Below are 21,488 nucleotides of genomic sequence, written 5' to 3'. Positions count from 1 at the left end.
TCCAAGCTACTCAGGTTAGGCCAGGCAATGTCAAGCCAAGTCCAGGCTAAGGCTAAGGCAGGCTTCCTCAAACTTGGCCCTCCATATGTTTTTGGCCTACAACTCCCATGATCCCTAGCTAGCAGGACCAGTGGTCAGGGATGATGGGAACTGTAGTCTCAAAACATCTAGAGCACCGAGTTTGAGGAAGCCTGGGCTAAGGCTAAGGCAAAGGCAGATCAGGTAAAGTCAGGGCATATTCATGCACAATTAAGGAAGGTTCACACAAGGCAGTTCTCTCTAAGTAGAGCAGGACCCTGGATAGCTCCCAGTTGGCCCTGCAGGATCTTTCTCTCAGCAGGGAGCTGAGTTTATATTCTAGGACAGTATAATATAGACATATTAGTCACCATCCTAATCAACATTTCTAGACAGAAATGTCCACTGTATCCTTTACAGACCTATATCAGCATGCTGGTTTTAATGTACTTTTTGTGAATCTTATTTAGCACTATCCTTAAAAACTTGATATCTAGTTCATTTCTTAGTTTGATCAGCTTGAGTGAGTTGTGATCCACAATTGTTTGAAAAAGGTTCAAATTCCACTGAGTTGTGAATCATAGTAGGTGCTCTTAGATAAACAGTGAAAGACAACAACCTGTTATTTGGAAGTTCTTGGGAAAATGTTAGAATAAGGTAAAAAAAATACATTAACCTTGTGACAGAGTGCTGCTTGGATTATGGATATATAACCCTAATGGAAGCATAACCATATTATCATCCATAGACTCTTAAAGACTGTGTTAAACTTGTGCTAATGGTAGATCTACCTGGTTACTATGCTATGGTTACTGTGGTAAACCATTTCCTATAGAAAGGGCCACTGGGCATCCCTATAGTCATGTGTTACAGTCCTCAAAGCCCTCACAATAGAAAAGAAATGGCTTCTATTGAAAAATATTGTGTGATAATGAACACTCCCTATGTGGTATTTGATCTGTGGTGGCTGTTTCACATGTGCAATGCATCACTTGATGGGTGAAGTCAATCAAAGATAGATGAAGGTGCATGTAGGAACTTTTCAGAGTTTTCAGTTTCATTTATAAAAGTTAACTACTATAAAATTGCACGTTCTTGGCTCAAACATACCATATGCACCCAACCTTTTTACATAGATATATGTTAGTTCTTAAACTAAGCCCGAATTCTTGTCTATGGTAAGAAGATCCAACTGCAATGTTTGTTTCCTATCTCATTTTTTTTTTTGGAGTTGTGTTTAATAGGATTCATTGTAATTAAGATTTTTTGAATTGCCCCAGAGTCATAGCAATGTTAGTGCCACTGCTATTTGACAGGAGACATTTCAATCTGTGCTTGTTTTATGTGCCCTAGTCATGCTAATATACAACCTAACCACAAACAAAAATAGTGATGAAAAGAAGATGATGATATTATTATTATTATTTTGTCATCATTATTATTTTCATTATTTAACACTGGAGCAGTGTTGGAGAGATTTCATGCTCTGTCTCGAGAGGGGGAAAAATAGCCTTTTAAAGAGATCATGCATTTAGTTTCTAGTTACTGTTTTAAAAGGCATTTATTTTTATGACACAAGCTGAAGAAGGTTGTGGGGGAAGGGAGAAGGAGAGGGAATCCTTCCTTAGGTAACCTCGGAACAGAAGAACTTTGTGCATTAAGCAGCCTAGGCCATGCCAAAATGCAATTTGGAGGGTGTCCAGCACTTCATTGGAAAGTAATGGTTTTCACTGAACTGAGTTATGACCAGCTGTTTACAGACAGTCTGTGACATACTGATAGAGCAGAACACCGTATGTTGCTTTCCAAATCAAATGATACAAGAAGTGTGACAGAGTGGAGAAACATCTGTCATTAGCAATTTTCAGCACGCTTCACTAATTCTGGACAAAATACGAGTAATGAACTTACTGCAGGAAACTTCAAATACTACCACTGCTGAAACAAGGATATAAACAGCGAGTTCTCTTAATGGCATCTAATTTAATTCATTTGCAGTAAGAAACAAACAAAGTGGGTTATTTGCTTTTGATCATGGGTTAGCAAGTGGTTGTGCTGATCACAAACATTCGTTTTTCATCCAAGATTAAAAAAAAAAAGAACCAAGGACCTCAAGTTCAAACAGAATCATGTCTTTTGGATGCCCTTAATGGTACCCTTTGTCTGTTATTTAGAAAAGGATGAAAGTATATGAGACAAGGGCAAAAATGGGTCACAACACTCTTCACGCTTTTTAGGGGATCATATGTTTAAATCATGGGCTCAAGAAGTTATGATGAAGAGAGAGGGAAGGCAGGGGTCTGAGAAGTTTGGGAGATGAAATGCTCTTCCATTCCCTTCTACACAGCTCATAGTGAATTAGATGGAGCAGAATGGGCTGGGGAATCTGCATGGCTGGCTTTTCACTGGCTTTGCTGAAGTGGAGGATGGATGGACACATCTTTTGTGTGTGGGGAGAGGAAGTACCAGCATGAGAAGATGCCCTGAAAATGTACCCTAAGACTTGCTGCACCAGGAAATACATGCACAATGACCAGAATCTTAGCACTCGCTGAGTGAAAAATCAGTACATTATATTGGTGCCACAGTCTTTTAATATTCAAATTTTAATTTTGGTCATTCTAATTCCGAAAGGATCCTGCTAGAAAACCCTCTTTGCATTGGTACAGTGTTTTGTCATTTTATGGGTCTTAACGTGCTATAATTGAAAACTCAATTATAAATAGACACACACACACACACACACACACACACACACACACTTAATTGGCATCTTAATTGTAATCCTGCACAATGTTACCCCCCCCCAATGATATTTGTGTGTGGTATCTACAATCTAAACGGAACAGTGTCCTTTTCTGATGACATACTTCCAGTATAGGGCTGAAATCAATTGAGGTAAAATGCTTTTCTCATTTAGACTCTGGATTCTTTTCCATTACAGTGATAATGTGGCAAATTTCAGAAACTGTTAGGATTAAGTAGCCACAGCAGAAGGAGGAAAAAGGTGGGACCTTCGCCGAATGATGGGTAGTTATGCTGCTTATCTGAACTTTCAACTAATGTTCACAAAGAGCTATAATAGAAAATGCGGAGGCTAGATTTAGTTCAATCCATTGGTGTTTCACCTGGGGGACCTACTTTGGATGGCATCCCAGACCAGAGAGACTGGAAACCATTCAGAATTGATGACTGTAAAATGAGTGTAGGGGGGTCTTTGAGTAGCTGCATAATTACAAAATTATTCATTTATTTTTTTTAAGAAAAGCTAATCCAGAAATCATTGGCTTTAGAGGGGGGTGGGTGGGTTTAAGTTTAACAGAGGCTCTGCAAATTCAAATCAGCTTGCCAACACACAAGAGTAAGACCACGGGGAAATATAGGTGCCGGGGAAAACCCACCGGTACGTTTGATCTGGATAATAAAGTAAGCAGACCCGAGCAATTCACTAACACTAGCGCTATTCTTTACATAAACAGTAAATGTTTAGATTTTCCTGTTCACTGACTAACAGCACACATATCATAAACACTAAGCTGTTAGAGTACGTTTCGTGTGTTGATTCACTTTAACAGTTGTTAGTGTGAAGACAGGAAAAGAAAAGTGGGTGTAATGAGACCATGTGCAGTATGCTGTGAAAACAGAGGCCCTTATTTGGCATAATGGGTTGCACCATAAGGGCCATAAAATTGTGCATGTGTTAGTATCATTTTAATTATTACGGGTGCCACATGTTAAGCAGAATAGCGGAACTACTAAAACAGCTTCAAAATCCTTACTGCTGATTGCTGCATTTAATTACAAATAGGAACATTTGGAGATAGGTCACCATAAAAACCCTTCTGTTGTCAAATGAGCTCAAATCTGATTTTTGTAATTACGTTCTTATACCATGGATCCTGTTGAATAACTATAGGGAATAAAATTTTAATAAGTGCTGATTAAACAGAGGTACATCTTTGCTTCCCAAGAATATTTATTAATGTTATTTGGTGTTTAAATCAAAGTACAGGCATTATTGTTGTTTTTGTATTGATCAAGACATTCAGATTTCATGAGAATAAACTGAATAACTTGATGCACCACAAAATATTGGTCTCTCCCCCACCCAACACGCGAAGATAAAAGTACTGTGTTTTCAATTATTCATTCTGTTTGCTTGCAAACCTTTGTAATATTCCCACTACTGTGACAGCCATTATACCACTACATGTCACCCACAGTATAATATGATAATTATTCTTCCTAAGGCAGAGCTTTAACCTGAGAAGTGACACATTCTGTTGATCTCTCTCCTTTTCTATTATAGCAACATGTTGCTTGGATTGCACAAGTAATGGAAAAATAATGTTCTCCGTTAATAATAAAATAAACAAGATAAATATATCAAACTTTCACTAAAAGGTGTTAAAATTCATTGCATGTAGGTAAATTGGATATAAATTGCGCTTCTTCATCTGGATGCTCTTTTGGGTTTGCCAGTATTGAAAGTAAAGCTTTCAAAGTGAACCTTAAGACATGATTGAGATTGAAGGTTTGTTGTTATTCCACAACGTGATTGCATTTATTGTGAATACACAAATTAAAAATGCAGTAATCAACAGAGACAAAGGTTTCTCTGTCTCTGTAACACTCCTCCAATGGGGTGTCTATGAGGTAGTTTGCTGTAAAATATTCCATAGTCATAATAAACTTGTACCACTGAATTTCTGTGAGCACACTGGTGGAGATATGGATACAGACATTTTGATCTGCAAGGGTTTCTCCATTTGTTTTCATGGAATGAGAGGCTCTGCACATACATCCCTTGGTTGTTTCTTTTATCCATTGAACTGAATAATGTTTACTGAATAAGTTTCCAATAAGCTGCGTTCCTGTACTGGGGCATTGGATTGGAGCAACTGTGTTAAAAGTCTGTATTGCCATTGTGTGTTATAGTAGGCTAACAAGCCAATCCTAAACACAATATTTGGGGAGTAATTCTCATTGGTTCACAGACCTTCAGATAACTATCCTTCTCGATTTAATTGTGGGAAGGATGGAAAAATAGAATAGTTTCAAATAAAAATGAGTGCTGTGCATCACAAGGGACCCCATCAAAACTGGAATGTATTGTACTCCTTGTACTACTCATTGTACTACATTGTACTACTCATCTCCTTGCTTTCGTTCTGAAAAGTGAGCAGATGCAGAGTTCTTAGAGCTGAAGATCTTTGGATTTCACCCTTAGAGCTCCACTCTCATTGTTCTGCACCATCTCTGTGTTAAATGATACGATACCAAATTTTTATTTTGCTAAAAGCAGCTGATTGCTTACTTGTTGCTAACAAACATGGCTATGTATAAAAGTGCTTGTATTTCATGCCTCTGAGAGTCTCTTGGGATATTTACATAGCTTGCATTTTTCTCTGGAGTTTTATTTATTCCTTGGGGCAATAGTGTAGAGCTTGTAAAGCCGAACTCCTGAAATTGATTTCAATATGATTTTTAGGATATTTCCACTACACTCCAGGTGCCAATCCATGTTTTGAATACACTGAGCCATGATGTCAGTACCTATTGTTCCTTTTCCTTTCTATTATGAAGCTCTGTAGTGCAAAACTTTAAGCCACAAACTGTTCAACAACAAAATAGCATCTTTTTTGTTTTTTTGCTACAAAGAAAGCAGAATGGTACCCTTTTCCAGTACCTTAGTGCCAGTGCTAAAAACTGTAAATTATAATGCTGACCGCCCACAAGTACAGACCTATATGTTAACCCCAATCTTCATAATTTCTATTTGTGCCCTTACCCACAGTTAATTTTTTCACATAGAAATGTACCTTTTAAAATTGCAGATGCATCATAATATTATTTCCAGTATGAGAAATAGTCATTCAACACAGCCAAATATTATCCTGGTTTTGTTAGCCTTTTGATTACATTTATGGGTAACTTTCTTTCTTACTGCTGTTTTTGGAACTTACTGTACCAAAAGCCTATGGACAACTTTTCTGTTTTTGTGTATTAACAAGTCTAGCCATAACCAACACAAAGCGTACAAGCTCTTTTGGTTTTGTGTGTTATCTCCCCCCCTCCCCCCCCAAAAAATATGAAATGCAATATCTATTTGGGAGTTTTCACAATCATTTGCTCTATAAGTTTACTCATTTCTAAGTGGGCGTGATCATGTGATAGAGTTGAAAGACTTACATATTTTGCTTTAATCTATGCAAAGATTAAAAGATTCACATGTAGCTCACTGGTGTGAGTGTGTGATTTTCTAGGATCCCAGAGATGCTTGCATCACTCCACAAGCTGCAAACAAAGGAATACTTACGGAAGGTACATTTCACCAGTTGCTGAGAATATGATCATATTGCTGACTGGTCACTATCTTCGAAATTCCGCCTCTCACAAATATCTTTCAAGAAGGTGCTGAAGAGTGAATCCTCTTTTTACAATGCAAACCTACAACAGGCCTCATGTACCTGGAGGCCTTTCTGTACTTATCATTTATGGTGGTCTAGTTGCTGGTTTTTCCCATTTTGGGGCCATGCTACCACACAGCACCATCATTATTCAGCTAGTATTCTGAAATAATGTGTTTAAAAACACACTTCTGCTGCTGCTGGGGAAAAAAAATCTGACTTTTGTGAAAGGTCTGTAATGGATCCCCGATATTTTCATTTGTGTGGCATGTGTACAACCATTGTTCCAGTTTCTGTGTGGACAGGATTGAGGTTGGTGGGCGTGGTTTGGGAAACATCTGTTTCACACCTTTTCCCTCTGACTGGTGTAAGACGTTAGTTTGCAACCTCAGTTCAGAGATGGTATATGACAGATACAGACAATGGTACTGAGTTGAAGTACTAGCCATGACAGCAGTCATTAGCTGCAAACAAAACTTATTCACCACAAACGGGTTTGCCAAACTCAGGCAGACATGTATTTCATTTTCTAATCTTTTCTAGTCCCTCAATATTAGAATTCCAGAATATTAGACATTTAATAATAATAATGATGATGATGATGATGATGATGCAATGAAAGGACTATTCCTGTGTGCATACTCATCACTGGAGCATGCACATGTACTGGAGCATGATGTCATGAGTTCCATGGTGATGTCACGGAGGAGATGATCAGATCCTGGAAGAACATAAGGATGTGACTATGGCTGCTGAATTTCTTTTCAGTTCAGGGCCAACCTACTATTAGTGTGGAGAAGAATACCCCACACTCGATCTCTAATAACAGCAACATGTGACCAAAGGCAAAGACAATCAACCACAAAATCATCTTTTAAAATGTCAGATTAAACAGCAACTATGCCACTATAAATAGTAAGTGCATAAAAGCCCTGTAAGATGCTTAGCAAGTTATAAGTGTTCAAGAAATTATAAATGATGGCACCCATCATCTTGCTGTCATCTTGTCCCTTAACATATTCACATGCTATCAGCATCTTCGTGTTTATTGTTTAAGCCACTTGGCCGTAAGAATTTCAAATATATGCAAAAATAATAAATGATGCGCCATAACAGAATTGTATCTCAGATGGAAGATAAAAATCCACTTGAGGGTACAGATCATATTAAAGAGCCCCCTTTCACTCGGTGCCACATTTCCCCTACAAATTCCATCTGAACTTCTGCAGCCATGTCATGAAATCAAAACCCCAATTACCCTCTGATTTGGGGCCAATCAAGAGCCAGTTTCATGACGCGAAATGCCATTTCCCATCTAAGCTGCCTTGTAAAGAGATTGACTGCATATATTATCCACGAGTGTCATCAACTCTCAATGAATAAACCTCATTAGTGACTTCCAGAATGCAAAGAGAAATTCCATCAGTATTTGTTGCCTACTACATTGTGCTCCCGCTGAAGAGTCTTGATGTTTGTGTAGACAGCTGATTGCTCAAATTCATTGTAGCTGTGTTTGCTGAAATACATCAGCACCAATGCAATAACATTGCAGGCAATTTTACTGTAAACTGTAAATCTGTCATTTAGCTGCATGAGTCAAGCCATCCACAAATGAAAGAAATAGTAAATGTCTGTGATATTGCTGTACAGATTCCAATGGCAAAATTCTGCCAGCTTTGTTGTCATTTGACAATGCAGGGCACTGAAGGCAACCTCATCTTCTCCTTTGTTTAATGTACCTAAGAGCACGCTGCATTCAGAATATAACAATCATTTGAAAGACCTGACTCACCATTTTGGAAGAGAAATGGTTTGTTACAATTGAGTCTGTCCCAGCATCTTTTGCTCCTTTGTCCAGGAGTGCTGCGTGTACAAATAGTTCTGCACAGCAGGCAGAAGAATATTTATGTCTCCTGGTGCTCTTTTTTTGATCTGCTCTATTTCTAAAAAGTTCAGTAGAGGCACCTAGGCAAAATAATCAGTGGCCTACAGCGAACCCAACCCAACAAGTGTGGGAATGTGTGATGAGAATATTGTTGTTTTCCACCTGCAGTAACAGTAATGGCAATAGATTTAGGAACCACAAAGCATAAAGCTGTAGGAGCAGTGATTTTATGTGTGTATGTGTTTAGTTTCTTTTTGCTTTTAACTTGCTTCTAAGTCAAGGTGCACAATATCCTAGGCTTTTTTATATAACCGAGACAGAAAACTCCACAGGCTCCTCTTCCTTTCCCTGGTGGTAAAAATACAGCAATAACAATACTTTATAAAATAACAGTTTGTTGCCCTTTCACCACTGGCCTCCAGCAAATTAGCTGCCTGATGTGCCTATCTCATTCTGCCCAATGGTAGAGCTGGTACTGCATGGGGGACATCAATGGAAATGGAGCTTGGGCAGCTTTGCTCTGTACCATGTTGAAATCAGCCACTGAAGTGAGGGTGGCAAGTTTAGCCCCTTCTTAACTGGATTCCACTTCTAATGTGATACAAAGCTGGGCACTGGCAGATACTCCCCCCCCCCTTATGGGCTTCTGAAATATAAAAATTGTTGTGCAGCTGATGGCAGAAATATTGGAGTAGGTAATGTGTAAGATGGCATCAGTGCTAAAGCAGCTGAAGATGGCATTACCCAGGAGGATAATTCATATATTGAAAAGGGAACAGATGTCAATAGAGACAGCTTGTCTGGTTGTTTGGATGGCTGTTCTGTAGCATGTATTGAAGGGAAGGGATTTTCAGACAGTCTGTTTGTGAAGTTCCATGCAGCCTGCCCTAATTGTTTGTTAAAGAGAGGTGACATTTTGTTGTAAAATATGTTTAAATATGGTAAGGATATAATAACCCCCAGCAGCCTTTACAGGATGCAGATGAGGATTCTTTCTGTTCCACTTCCCATTTATACTACCAGTTAAGACTTTCTATCTCTCTGTGTCTGAATATTGGTTTTTCTTTCAAGGCAGCTGTTTCAATGCATGTTTTATTTCATCCTTTGGAAGGACATGAGCATTACAAAAGAACTGCATGTGAAGCGGAAAAGTCTTTACTTGCATATGTTTACATAGCATTTACCTCTTAATCTTGATCCAGATTGGTGACATTGTGGGATTTTTAGTACTTTAGTTTAGAGGTAGGGATCAGTGACTGGAAGGGAGCCATTGTTGTGTAGTGGCTAGATTATTGGACTAGTATCCCTTGCTTCCTTGGGTTTTCAAATCCTGACTCATCCATGAAAGTCGCTACATGAATTTAGCCTACCTCCCATGGTTGTTGTGAGGATAAAACAGTGATGGTTGTTTGATGCTTTTAGATCCATGGAGGAAAGGTAGATAAATCAGTAATGGAGAACCACAGAGCCAAATCTTGCCAAGATGGTTTGCTACACATGTGTGTTTTCTAATATGAATATTCAGACTAAGGTTATAATCCTATATATACTTCTTGGACATAAGCCCTGTTGAATTCAGTGGGATTTATTTCTGATTAAACATTCATTCAATTTGACATCAGATGTGTGATTAGATTATATTGAAGCAGTGTGACAATTTGTATGCATCAATCTATGATTTCTGTACAGTTTTATAAATGTATGGATTTATATTAGGATACATTTACACACTATGGCCCCTCCACCCCATCTTTTCATATTTCCTTATGGGGATATTGCATGATTCCTGTTCTTTCTAAGTGTGAAAAGAGAGGGGGAGATGAGTTCACAGATGATGATGGCCTGGAGATTAAAAGTCTGAGGACATTTCAAAATTGTAAAGGTATTATTCTCACATGCACTTATTTCTTGGTGAGTGTGAAAAACAGCAACTCTTCAAGCTGAGGTAGTGTGAAATAGCTTCCTGCAAATGATGCTCAGACATATGCAGAAAGTACAGGGACAGGTTTTGTCCCTTTTTTATGAGCACTGAAGATTTATTGAATGATAACACAAAAATCTGAGAGAGAAGACTCCAAACATTAATGATTTTCACAATTTTGTGATTTTGTTTTTATCTTAGGGACAAACTAAGACTGTGATCCTCTTCATTTTTACATTATTTCTGTTTACTTATTTCTGAATAAACTTGCATAGATTTATACTGCACATGTATTTATAGGTATATGCTAGTGTCTTGGTCACAACAACCTGCTCTGTATGAAACATTCTGAACTGTGTTTGAATACGAAATGCCAGTTAGCTTTCTTTCAGTTATGGATTCTGTATTATGTCTTTGGGGAAATGTTTCCTGTACATTTTTCTGAAAGAAGTCCACTGGCCGTTGTATTTGATCATTCAGAATATATCTAAGAGGAGTTGTGCAATACAAAGGGACTCACATATCCATTTCCTGGGCTTCGGCTTCATATACTTCTTATGTGCCCTCTCTGTTCTAGCAGGGAGGGGCATTTTCCCTCCCCACTGCGGTGCTGAAGTGGGGGTGCAAATCATCCATGCCCTGCTCATCAGATAATCAGGCTGGTGAGTGGAGATGGGGTGATTTGCATCCATGTTGCAGTGGATTATGAAGCAGGGATGGCCCATTATTAATTATTACTTATTAAATTTCTGTAAAGGATAGATTGTAATTTTTTAAAATTGGCACCACAGTCAGTAGAAAATGCCGACTATTTCCCCCCTCCCCACTCTGTTGCGCACCAACGCACTCGAGCCCCAAAGTTCCCAGGAGAACAATAAATCACACTGACACGGAGCATTTTGGCTTATGGGTTCAAATAGGCCACAACTTTATTGGTTACAGATGTGAGTGGTTTGGTTTTGGCACTGGGGTGAAGCCAGGCTATATCTTGACTCCTGCCCACCTGCAGGAAGTCCATGGAAGGGTAAACCACTGATAGGGGGTGCCCTATAACTTACATCAGATAGTGGCACCAGTGGCGTAGCGTGGGGGGTGCAGGGGGGGCGGGCCGCACCGGGCGCAACATCTGGGGTTAGGGCAAATCCATGGGTTAGGGGGCGCAAATCCACGGGTTAGGGGGCGCAAATCCACGGGTTAGGGGGCGCAAATTACTTGCCTTGCCCCGGGTGCTGACAACCCACGCTACACCACTGAGTGGCACCACCCCGAGGGGTCCCTGCAGAGGCTGTGACATGGCCCTAGCCCACGACTGGGCTTTGGACAGTATCCACACAGCTGATCTCTTTAACAGGATACCCTTCCTGAGGAGGGGCAGACGAAGGCAACAACCTCCCCTCCAGCCAAATGAAGTCTTACCCAATGCCTAACCTCACAAAAGTTGTGAAGATTGCTACTAGGTAGGCAAAAACTAAATGGCCAGTGCCAATTTGCCAAGTGGGAAAAAATCCTATCTGGCCCCAACAACATGGCAACCAACATTTGCCATAGCAAGGTCATATCAGAGCAAAGCATGAAAAGAGGGTGGGTGGGTAGGGTGATCTGATGAAGAGGCAAGAAAGAGGGAGCTGGCCAGCCATGCTGAGATTAAATGGCTTGCAGCCACACCCACCCTGCTGGCTGATTGGCTGGGGCTGTCCCTCAGCACAGGTGACGCGGCCAGCCATGATGCAGGGGTGAGGTGGCATACCTCCACCCCTACGCTGGAAAACTATTGAGGCACAGTTGCCACCCACCGATATAGAGGTGAGTGGATTTGTAAGACTGATTATTTCCTTTCTATATGAAGGGAAGGGAAATCCCTGCCCTAGAGCTATAGCATTCTATTAGGGAGGAGAAATAACCTCCTTTCTTGGGAAACACCCTAGCTAAATCCAGCTGTGAGACCAACAAAGAGAGACCCCTGCTTCCCTCTCTAAGTTGGAAAATGCCAGTGATTGGTTGGCTTTCTGACACTGGAAGGTGTGTCACCATCTTGGGTAGGGAGAGTATTTGCAAAAATCCCGCAATCCGGTTGAGACAGGAGATTTTGATACTGTAACATTTCAAACAAAAGTGAGCTAAACTCTGTACAGAACCTTGCCAGAGCAGCAAGCGGCAAACTGGAAAGAGTCTCTTTAGTCCGTGCTGCAGCACAGTTGCGTATGCTCTGAAATGTGTTATATGAGAGCAAGGACGTTGCCACAGTTGCCAGCAGGCATTGAATTTGGGCTGCTTACAGCAACACATTCATCAAGAAACCATGGAGGCGATGTGTTATCAGCCTTTCCCAACTTGATGCCATCTCAGTGTTTTGAACTACAACTCTCATCATCCTGACCATTTGCCATCCTGGCTGGGACTGATGGGAGCTGTAGTCCAAATCATTTGGATGGTAGAAGGTTGAGGAAGGCTGATGTAGACAGATGAACCAAAACAGATGAGAAGGAAACTTATGAACTGGCATCAAAATGCCCTCGAACATCTGCTTACTAGGCAAAGTGCTTTGTCATGGAGTCCTTAGAGATTCTCTGGTCCCAGGTGATGTGTGCTGGCCAAGAACCTTTCAGAATGGGAAGAAACTGGCAAATTATTAATTTATTAGGAAGACTGAATACTTATGGTGCTCTGTGAAAGAGGGGGGTCCTTCATGGAATGTACAGGCTGAAATAAGTGATCTTGGTGCAACTTATTCTCATGTAAGCGGACAGATGATTGCAGACAGCATAAATCATTCACCACAATAAAACTTTAGCAGTTATCCCCATGTCATAGAGTGAGCTTCATGGTTGAATAAAGTTTTGAACCCAGGTCTCCCAGGCCCTGGTGCATCAGTTTTACCACTGAACCTGTACATTGCAGGAGTTTTATATATATCACAATGCAATAGAAATTATCCCACAATACTTTTATTTCTTGGAAATCTGTCCATAAGAGAAGTCTCCCTTAAATAGTTCTAATGATGTTCAAGGTAACTAGCTGCATTGTGTCTACCTGCTCACTAGTGGTGGGTGACAGGGGACAAGAGGACACCTTGAAGCTACTGTTTACAAGCAGCAACTGCAAGGTGCAGCTGTGAACTTACAAGTGGCCACTGCACAGGGATAGCAAAGGAAGGGATGGCAGGAGCTGCAGAGATTTTGCACTTCTCAGAGCATAGTGGATTGGCCCTACAATTAGACAGTTTGAGATGAATGCTGGGATTGTGTGAGGGTTGCATGGGTGGCAGTCTCCTTGCTGATCTTCTGTTGGAGGAAGAAAAATCTAGTTGTGCTACACACAGCCTACTGTGTACCTAGCTTGCTGCACACAGATACAGTGGAGGATGCTAAATAAGATCCAGCTGCCAGTCTGGCAAGCTTCAGTAGGTGGAATGGGTGTGGATAAGGTGCAATCTTATCCTTTGCCTCAGGCAGAAAAAAGTTTTGGACTGATTCTGACACTAATGATGCTATTGGCTACCGGGGATGAACAAATCTGCCACTTTCAACTCTCTGTTTTTTCCTATTTTTTTCAATCTAAATTCAGTTTTCTGCATTTATGCAGCAATCTGAAATTTAAAAACAAAACAAATGGATCATCAGCATTTAAGTGTGAATTTCTCTGAATAAACATATTTTGTATGCAGTTTTGATGACTATATATATTTTTTACAAACAATAATGCATTTTTGTATGTTTTTTTCACTAATATATGCACTTTCATGCACATTTTGCCTTACTATATTTGCATATTTCTTTTAGTGTATTGTTTGGCTGGAGAACTGCTTTGCAAAATGTGGAGAATTTCAAAGGATAGCTACCTTCAGTTCATACATCGGTTCAAGAAGTGCGAATCATGCAGTTTCTCCTTTAAAAGCAAGTAAAACTGAATTTATTGTCCCGCTCTCTCTGGCGCTTTCTGTGTTGGACAGCCCATCCACAACAAGCTGCTTTTCAGCAGTGCCCATCAATAATCATTCCGCTTCTTCCCATTTGTGGTTACGTGTCCTGCTAGTAGACACATTTCACAGGGAAGATAATATTCTAAATCTAGAAGAAGTGGTAGTTTCCTCTCTTGATGAAAGAGAAATCACTGCTATTTCGATAGCATGGATGCTACTGGTCTGCCTTCTGTAGCAGCTGAATCAGCTCCAGGAAAGCCAGAGCACCACTATGAATTTGGAGTGGGGTTAAGAGATGAATTTCCATAATTTTGGAGGTCATCTAGCTAGAGAGAAGAGAGCTCCCCAGGCACTGACATTAGCTGGGGAAACCCTCTTCCTGGCATCCCTTTCCAGCTGGTCCAGTACAGTAAGTACACCTTGGTATTAACATTATGTGCTATTTTTATTCCATTTCCTCTTTTTGATGAAGCAGGGTATTTATGATTTCAACATTTCAGTATTCTCTGTTGTCTGACCTCTCCCAGTCCATGGCTATGGTCTTGTGTGTGATAAGATTTGCTAACTGAAACGGCCAGACCATTGATCCATCCCACTCAGTATTGTCTACACTGATTGGCAGCAGCTCTCCAGGGATTCAGATGGGTATCTCTCTCAGTACTTCCTGGAGGTGCCAGGGATTGGACTTGGCACCATCAGCAAAGCAGATGCTCTATCACTAAGCTACTAGCCCTTGCTCTACCACTGCTCCTTAAAGAATGTTTGTATGGCTATAACAATAGCAGGCATAATTATTGCCCACCCATATGGGACAGCATTTCCTTTCTTCCTACCCATGGTGATCTGTCTCCACCATTCGTTGGCCGTTGCCTAGGTGCTCAGTCTCCTCCTCCTGGCTCCTCCTTTCCACCACTCTCCAATTGGTGTGAGCAAAACTGGACAAGGATAGTTTTGCTTTAACACTACCTGCCCATTGCACCACAGGGCCCACTGCCCATTAACTCCCCCCCGGCCTATGGCCTTCAGATACTCAAGACCTAGCTTCCTTCCAGCATGATGCATTCACAACCAAAATAAAGGGGGGCGGGCGGGTGGAAAGCAGTGAAGTAAAAGCAGCTGTCCCCTTTTCTTGACCAGCAATTGTGTCACACACACACACACACACACACACACACACACATGGGTGGGTGGTTGACAATCCTCCTAACAAGTAGCCCCACAGTCACATTACTTTATTGTTTAGCCATGTGCTAGTCTATGTCAACACAGATTGTCAAAGTCATAGAATTTTATTGGACAATGTGAAAACTCATTTGTATATTTTACTGCAGTCCATCATTGCCTCCATTCACAGTCCAGAGGCCTTCTATTGTTGTGAATAACAACTGGGAACAATTCCTGGTGATGGTCAATATAGAGGTTGCCGTCTTCCGCCGACAGGTGTTCTTTGCTAATTGCCTCCATTAGTTCCTCTTTATTGCAAGGCTTCATCGCCCGATGAATGTAGTGCTTCAACAAATACCAAACTAGATCTATCAGCTACAGTGTGTGGCATGATAATCAGCAGTCTCTCACTGAGCACCTCCTTAGTAAAACCCCCCAAGTCAAACACACAGTGCTGATTGTACCACAAAAGATGCATTTTGATGCAAAACAACATTTCAGTCTGAAAAACCAATTGGTGCACAATACCAGGCAAAGAGACGACCTTAATACAGGAAAAGTATGGTTTTCTTCTAAGAGAGAAGATGAGGCAGGGTCTGCCTCTACCAGAAGTATGTGTAAGTTTTCCCTGTCAGGATTTGAAAGATCACATGAGTATTAGCTGGAGTCTAAAATGTCTGGAGGGTGCCAAGATCAGGAAGCCTTGTCTAAACAGTTCTTACGAATAGATATCATAGTCTACAACAGGTTTTCCAGGGGTTAACCAGGAACATCAAGGAAAATGGGACGGTTTGCTTAATGCATGTGGTTTTCACCAATAGACCTGTTTTTGCAATAATAATAAATTATCATTATTATAAGCTGTTTTCCCTAATGCAATGCATTTTTGTTATGCTATTTTCATTAATTGCTTTGGAGACGTTAATCATTTGGTGCAGAAGTTCTGTTCCCAGCCCCCATGCATGTCGATGGAACACATATAAGCTCACCCCTACCTGTTTTACTGCATCCTGCCCCTGTTCCACCTTGCCTTGCGCCCATTCCACCCTGCCTCTGTACTGCCCCATTCCACCCTCCTTTCTGTCCCCTTTCTGCATTCTACTGGGACCAAAAGGACCCACATGTCAGTGATCATGCATCAGTTGGATGTGCCTAAAATAGTTGCTGGCGGTACATACTATGCACAACTTTCCCATTGCATACAATTGCTTAAGAAGGTCTGAATGAAGAAATCCAAGCAGGTCATCAGGTTCAACATAATAAAGACACATACCGGTAGTTTTGGGAGTTGGCTGAGGTTTTGTGTGGTTTTACCACGTGCAAATGCCTGAGCAGGTCATCTGCAGATTTCTGTTCTTGTTTTATTTCTCAGTTGGTGTGATTTACATACAGATAGTATTTAGTAGATTACACCTTGAGACACATCTGATTTTGCTCCACAGTTCTGCTTCCACTCAGTAATTTAAAGCTATTTGTACATTGCCATCTTTTTCTATGATTGTAATTTCAATATAGATGTTAAAAAAAAAATGAGTTCTGTTGCAGCTTGCACTGCAGAGAACTAATTACAGTATTTTGAAATATTGCATGCAAGAGGCATTGTATACATGTAATTAGTGTTAATAGTATTTAGGCCAAGAAGATCACTGTCTGAATTTCACATCCCAGACTTCTGCTGTTTTTTAATGAGGAAATGATTTTTCTGACATGCAACAAACGAAACCTCCATGACACAAAGAAAAAAGGTTAATCCCCCCTTTCCCATTTGCCACAATCCTGATCAGCTCTCCTTTAGCCACTGTTTTTTAAGGAAATTGGAAAGGGGCAAAAAAAAAAGAAAAAGAAAAAAAAAGCATATTGAATGTAATTGTATTATTTTAAAGATTTTGTTTCAGTTTGGAAGAGAAATCTTTGTTAATGGACATTATTATTATTTATTTCATTTATGAATTTTTTCCCAAGAGGTAGATCAAAGCAATTTACAATATAACATCATATGCAAAAGTTACTGTCAGGGAACTGTCATCGGAACTAGAGGAGGAGGCGAGGCCCCACAACGATGCTGGAGAGGGGCCAAGCAGGGAGAGAGGCAAGTCTCCTGTTGGGGAAGAAAATCAGCGCTACACCAGGGATAGAGGGGGGCCAATGGGGGAAGCAGAGAGCAGGCTCCGGGACTCTTCACTGGACACCAGCGGGGAGAGCACAGGTCCTCCGTTACCCATGCCCTCCCTGCGCAGAAGACTTCCGCGCAGGGAGAGTAGGAGGAGACTGGGCGTCAAACAACTTTTATGTTGGAAAAGGTTTAAGAAACGCCCACTGACGGATTCTGCCAGTGACTGAACAGCCACGGAGTGGATGGCTGTCCAGCGAGAAATGGTTTAACCAGCCAACCTAGCCCAGAGCGGTGGCTATTTACGCACAAGCAACCCCTAAAGCCATTACAGTTATGTATATAAAAGCAGTTAAAAACAACAATGCATGCATAAAATCAATTCAGGACAGGGCAGGCCAGGACAGATACCAACTGGGATAAACATTTTATCTTGTTGAAATAGGAATGTTGAAATAGGAATGCCTTTAACATAGGAATGCATGTTGAAATAGGAATGCCTTTAATATGCATTGAATGTTTGTTGAAATAGGAACGCCTTTAACATGCATTGAAAAGTCAATAGTCCCAGAAGCAGTTTAGTCATGCTGGCCACATGACCTGGAAATCTGTCTGTGGACAAACGCTGGCTCCCTCAACCTGAAGTGAGATGAGTGCCACACTCCACAGTCACCTTTGACTGGACCTAACCATCCAGGGGTCATTTACTTTACCTTTTACCTTTATCAATGCCAGCACCTTACCTACTCCAGAAGCTAATAGGCAGCCAGCAATTTCTTCAGCAGAATCTTTGTACTTTGTCCCATTTCATATATTATGCATTATAAACCTAAGCAAAGCTGCTCCATTTTCCTGGATATGGTCAATGCCTGAAAAATTGGTTGTGCACTATGAGCGCTATCTGTTTATGAGAACTAGACCTCCTGATGATGAGAGTTGTAGTCCAGAACATCTGAAATGCACCAGATGAAGGAAGGCTGGCCTACATGGACCAATATTATCTCCTTGCTTGTTCTCAGTTCCCTTCTTTGTTGGGTCTCTTTGTTAACAGGGTTGCGGACCAATTTTTCATGAAAGCAATTCACACTGAAATGTGTGCTTCCACTACATTTCCAGAAGAAGTGGCTTTTGTGTCATGTGACAGATTACATAAAACATGAAAATTATTCAGTGAGGGAATGTCGCAGAAATTGAACAAAGCACTATTTGAATGCAGCCTCTGTTGGGCTCCAACTCAATGTGTGGGGATTTGGTGCTTGTCTGAATGCAGAGAACTTGTGGCTAGGATTGTCTAAGTTTCGCATTTTCCTATCTGTGACATTCTTGCGGGAGCAAACATCATCATTTTGTTCTCTTTGTGCCTAAAGCCAAGGATGAAAGTAATTTTTTTTTATTGGAACTAATGGAAAGTCAGCAGTTCTCCTTGTTTATGTGGACGCCAGGCAACCGTTCTGTCACTACACCAGGGCTAGGTATGCTGTATTGCTTTCACTTACTGCCTCCTGTGCTGCCACCTGCCAGAACTAGCCCTGCTTATCCAAATGCCGTCTGGCATAACTGGAGCATGAGGGGCAGGCCCTCCCTGTGAAGGTGGGGTATGTCGGCACTACAGGACAATAGACCGTCATGCTCCAATGTGGCTGGCACCCAGAATCAAAGCAGCAGGCATTTAGGCCAAGGAATTAAAACAAGCCAAGTTTCAACCGCATATTGTTCCTTAAAGCCGATGGCTTGGTCATGTGTCAGATAAGGACAAAACCTTTTCAGCGTAAAAGTATTGCATTCACTGAGCAGCTGCAGGACGCAATGATCAAGTTTAAGAATAAGACAGTGTCTGCTGTACAAACAGTCTGTCATCAGCATTGCCTGCTTCATGTACTACATTTGAGCTGGAATTACCGTCAGCGTTTTTGTTGCTGGTGTTGCTTTTAGCCGTTATCAAGACGTATGTGCTTTGGAAAGGTAGACGCAGTGCCAAAATGAGCAGACCCCAGACTTCAGTCAAACAGTGCAGTTCCATAGCATGATTCAGAAGCATTCGGGCAACTCTTGTGAAGTGCCCTGTGCTTTCGACAAATTTGCTCATGGGTTATGTATATACACAAACAGGCACAATGCATTATCACAGAACCTGAACTCTCACAATAAGCCAAAATAATACATAAATAAAGAATTGAATGAATAGCCTGGAACCAGAACTGCTCAAACTTTTAATTTTCTTTGGAAATCTATTGTCCAAGCATTGTGGTTTAACTTTCTGGGTTGGAAGATACATATATTTTATTAACTCTGTGCATTTTTTAAAAAAATGTACATTTGACCAGAAATTAATTTTGTTTTAGACTTTCTGCACTTAAAGATTGGGCCTTAATGGAACATTTGCTTACTTGTTACTGGTATTATCTGGTTTGTGAAAATTACAGTGTCTTTTTTATTTTTACCAAAACATGGACATTGCCACAGAAACCAAGAAAACAAGGACATAAAAGTATTTTTAAGAACAAAAATATTTTGTAAAAATATCAACAACTCAAACATATTAAGGAACAATGATAAAAGACAGAATGAATCAGGCCCATGCCGAACTTGTCTGAGGCCCAGAGTGGGAGTCCCCTGCTGGCTGGGAGGCATGGGGTTTCTTGGCATGACATCATAAGTCTGGCAGGCCCTTGGCTATATAAATCTTATGAAATAAAAATACTCTTCTCAGGACCCATAATTTCTAATGTTTTGTTGGTTTTTTTATAAGATATTCCTGTTCTGATGTCTGATGTTTTACAATTTTTTATATGCACTGTAAGCCACCCAGAGTGGCTGGGGAAATGCAGCCAGATGGGTGGGGAATCATCATCATCATCATCATCATCGGCCTGTTTTTGGTACTATAGCACACACTGCTTACAGACCCTATTTTGCCATGTTCCCTTTCTCCATCCTGTCAATCTCTGCCAACTCACCACTAGGCTTACTAACCCAGACCTGCTTCATTATTCTCCCCTGCACCTTTCTGTCTCCTTATGTCTTCTTCCTCTCCTAGTTTCTCTGGTTCACTTTCCACTCTCCATAGCCTATCTGTGTTCTGTAAAGCCTTTAAAATCCATCCATTCCTATTCTCTATTGCAGGAGTCAGCAACCTTTTTCAGCTGTGGGCTGGTCCACCGTCCCTCAGACCATGTAGTGGGCCGGACTATATTTTGAAGAAAAAAAAAATGAACAAATTCCTATGCCCCACAAATAACCCAGAGATGCATTTTAAATGAAAGGACACATTCTACGCATGTAAAAACATGCGGATTCCTGGACCGTCTGCAGGCTGGATTGAGAAGGCGATTGGGTCGCATTTGGCCCCTGGGCCTTAGGTTGCCTACCCCTGCTCTATTGGTATATCCCTTGGATCTCTTTTTCTTGCCCCTTACACAGATACCGGGAGCATTTGGGAGGCCCTCAAGCAGCAGCACTGGACTGTTATGTGACTTCTGCCCTACCTGTGTCTGGTTGGGCTGGGACCCTCTGGGTCATCCCAAAAGAGGCATTGTGGGAAATTAAAATGGAAGCTAGATTCCAAATTCCAAGTGCTAATTGGAGCACTGAGCCAGCTTTTTTTTTTAAAGGAGGAATCAAGAAAGGCATCTGTGGTGAGCCCTGCTAAGGCCTAAGGGCCCTGGCAGCTGCTTAATTATTATTATTATTATTTATTAAATTTGTATAGTTCCCTATACCCGCAGGTCTCAGGGCAGTTCACAAGATGCTATGTGCTTAAGGATGCTATGTGAGGACACAGTGTGGAACGCCTGTTAGGGTAGCTACATTATCTTTTGCTTCTCCTGGCACAGTTTTGCTTTGCTTTCTTCTGTGAGGACATCGGGTTCCAACAACTTTGTACTATGATAGCATCTAAGTAGCATTGGCATAATGATTTCCAGGGTTTACATGAGGCCCATTGTAAACAGTGCATCTTGGAGGAGGTGATGGTAGGGGCAGTAGTTTGTGATTCTTGTGTGAATAAATAGGCACAAGATTGTAAATTAGTAACTGTCGACTCTTTGGTTACCGTTGCAAAT

At 41.0% G+C, this 21,488-nt stretch overlaps 1 long non-coding RNA gene across 1 annotated transcript in view; it reads left to right on the top strand.

The window, feature by feature from the left end:
• Positions 1 to 14,085, top strand: part of LOC310766870 — a 28,974-nt gene extending 14,889 nt beyond the window's left edge. The window contains exon 3 of the long non-coding RNA XR_014550482.1: positions 14,014 to 14,085. This is a non-coding gene — a long non-coding RNA (uncharacterized lncRNA). The remainder of the gene's footprint in view (positions 1 to 14,013) is intronic.
• The last annotated feature ends 7,403 nt before the right edge of the window (positions 14,086 to 21,488 follow it).

Source organism: Podarcis filfolensis (assembly GCF_964270895.1).
Source record: "Podarcis filfolensis genome assembly, chromosome: 7".
Classification (NCBI taxonomy): Eukaryota; Metazoa; Chordata; class Lepidosauria; order Squamata; family Lacertidae; genus Podarcis; species Podarcis filfolensis.
The sequence above is the reverse complement of the archived record's forward strand: the minus strand, read 5'-3'. Positions and strand labels throughout refer to the sequence as shown.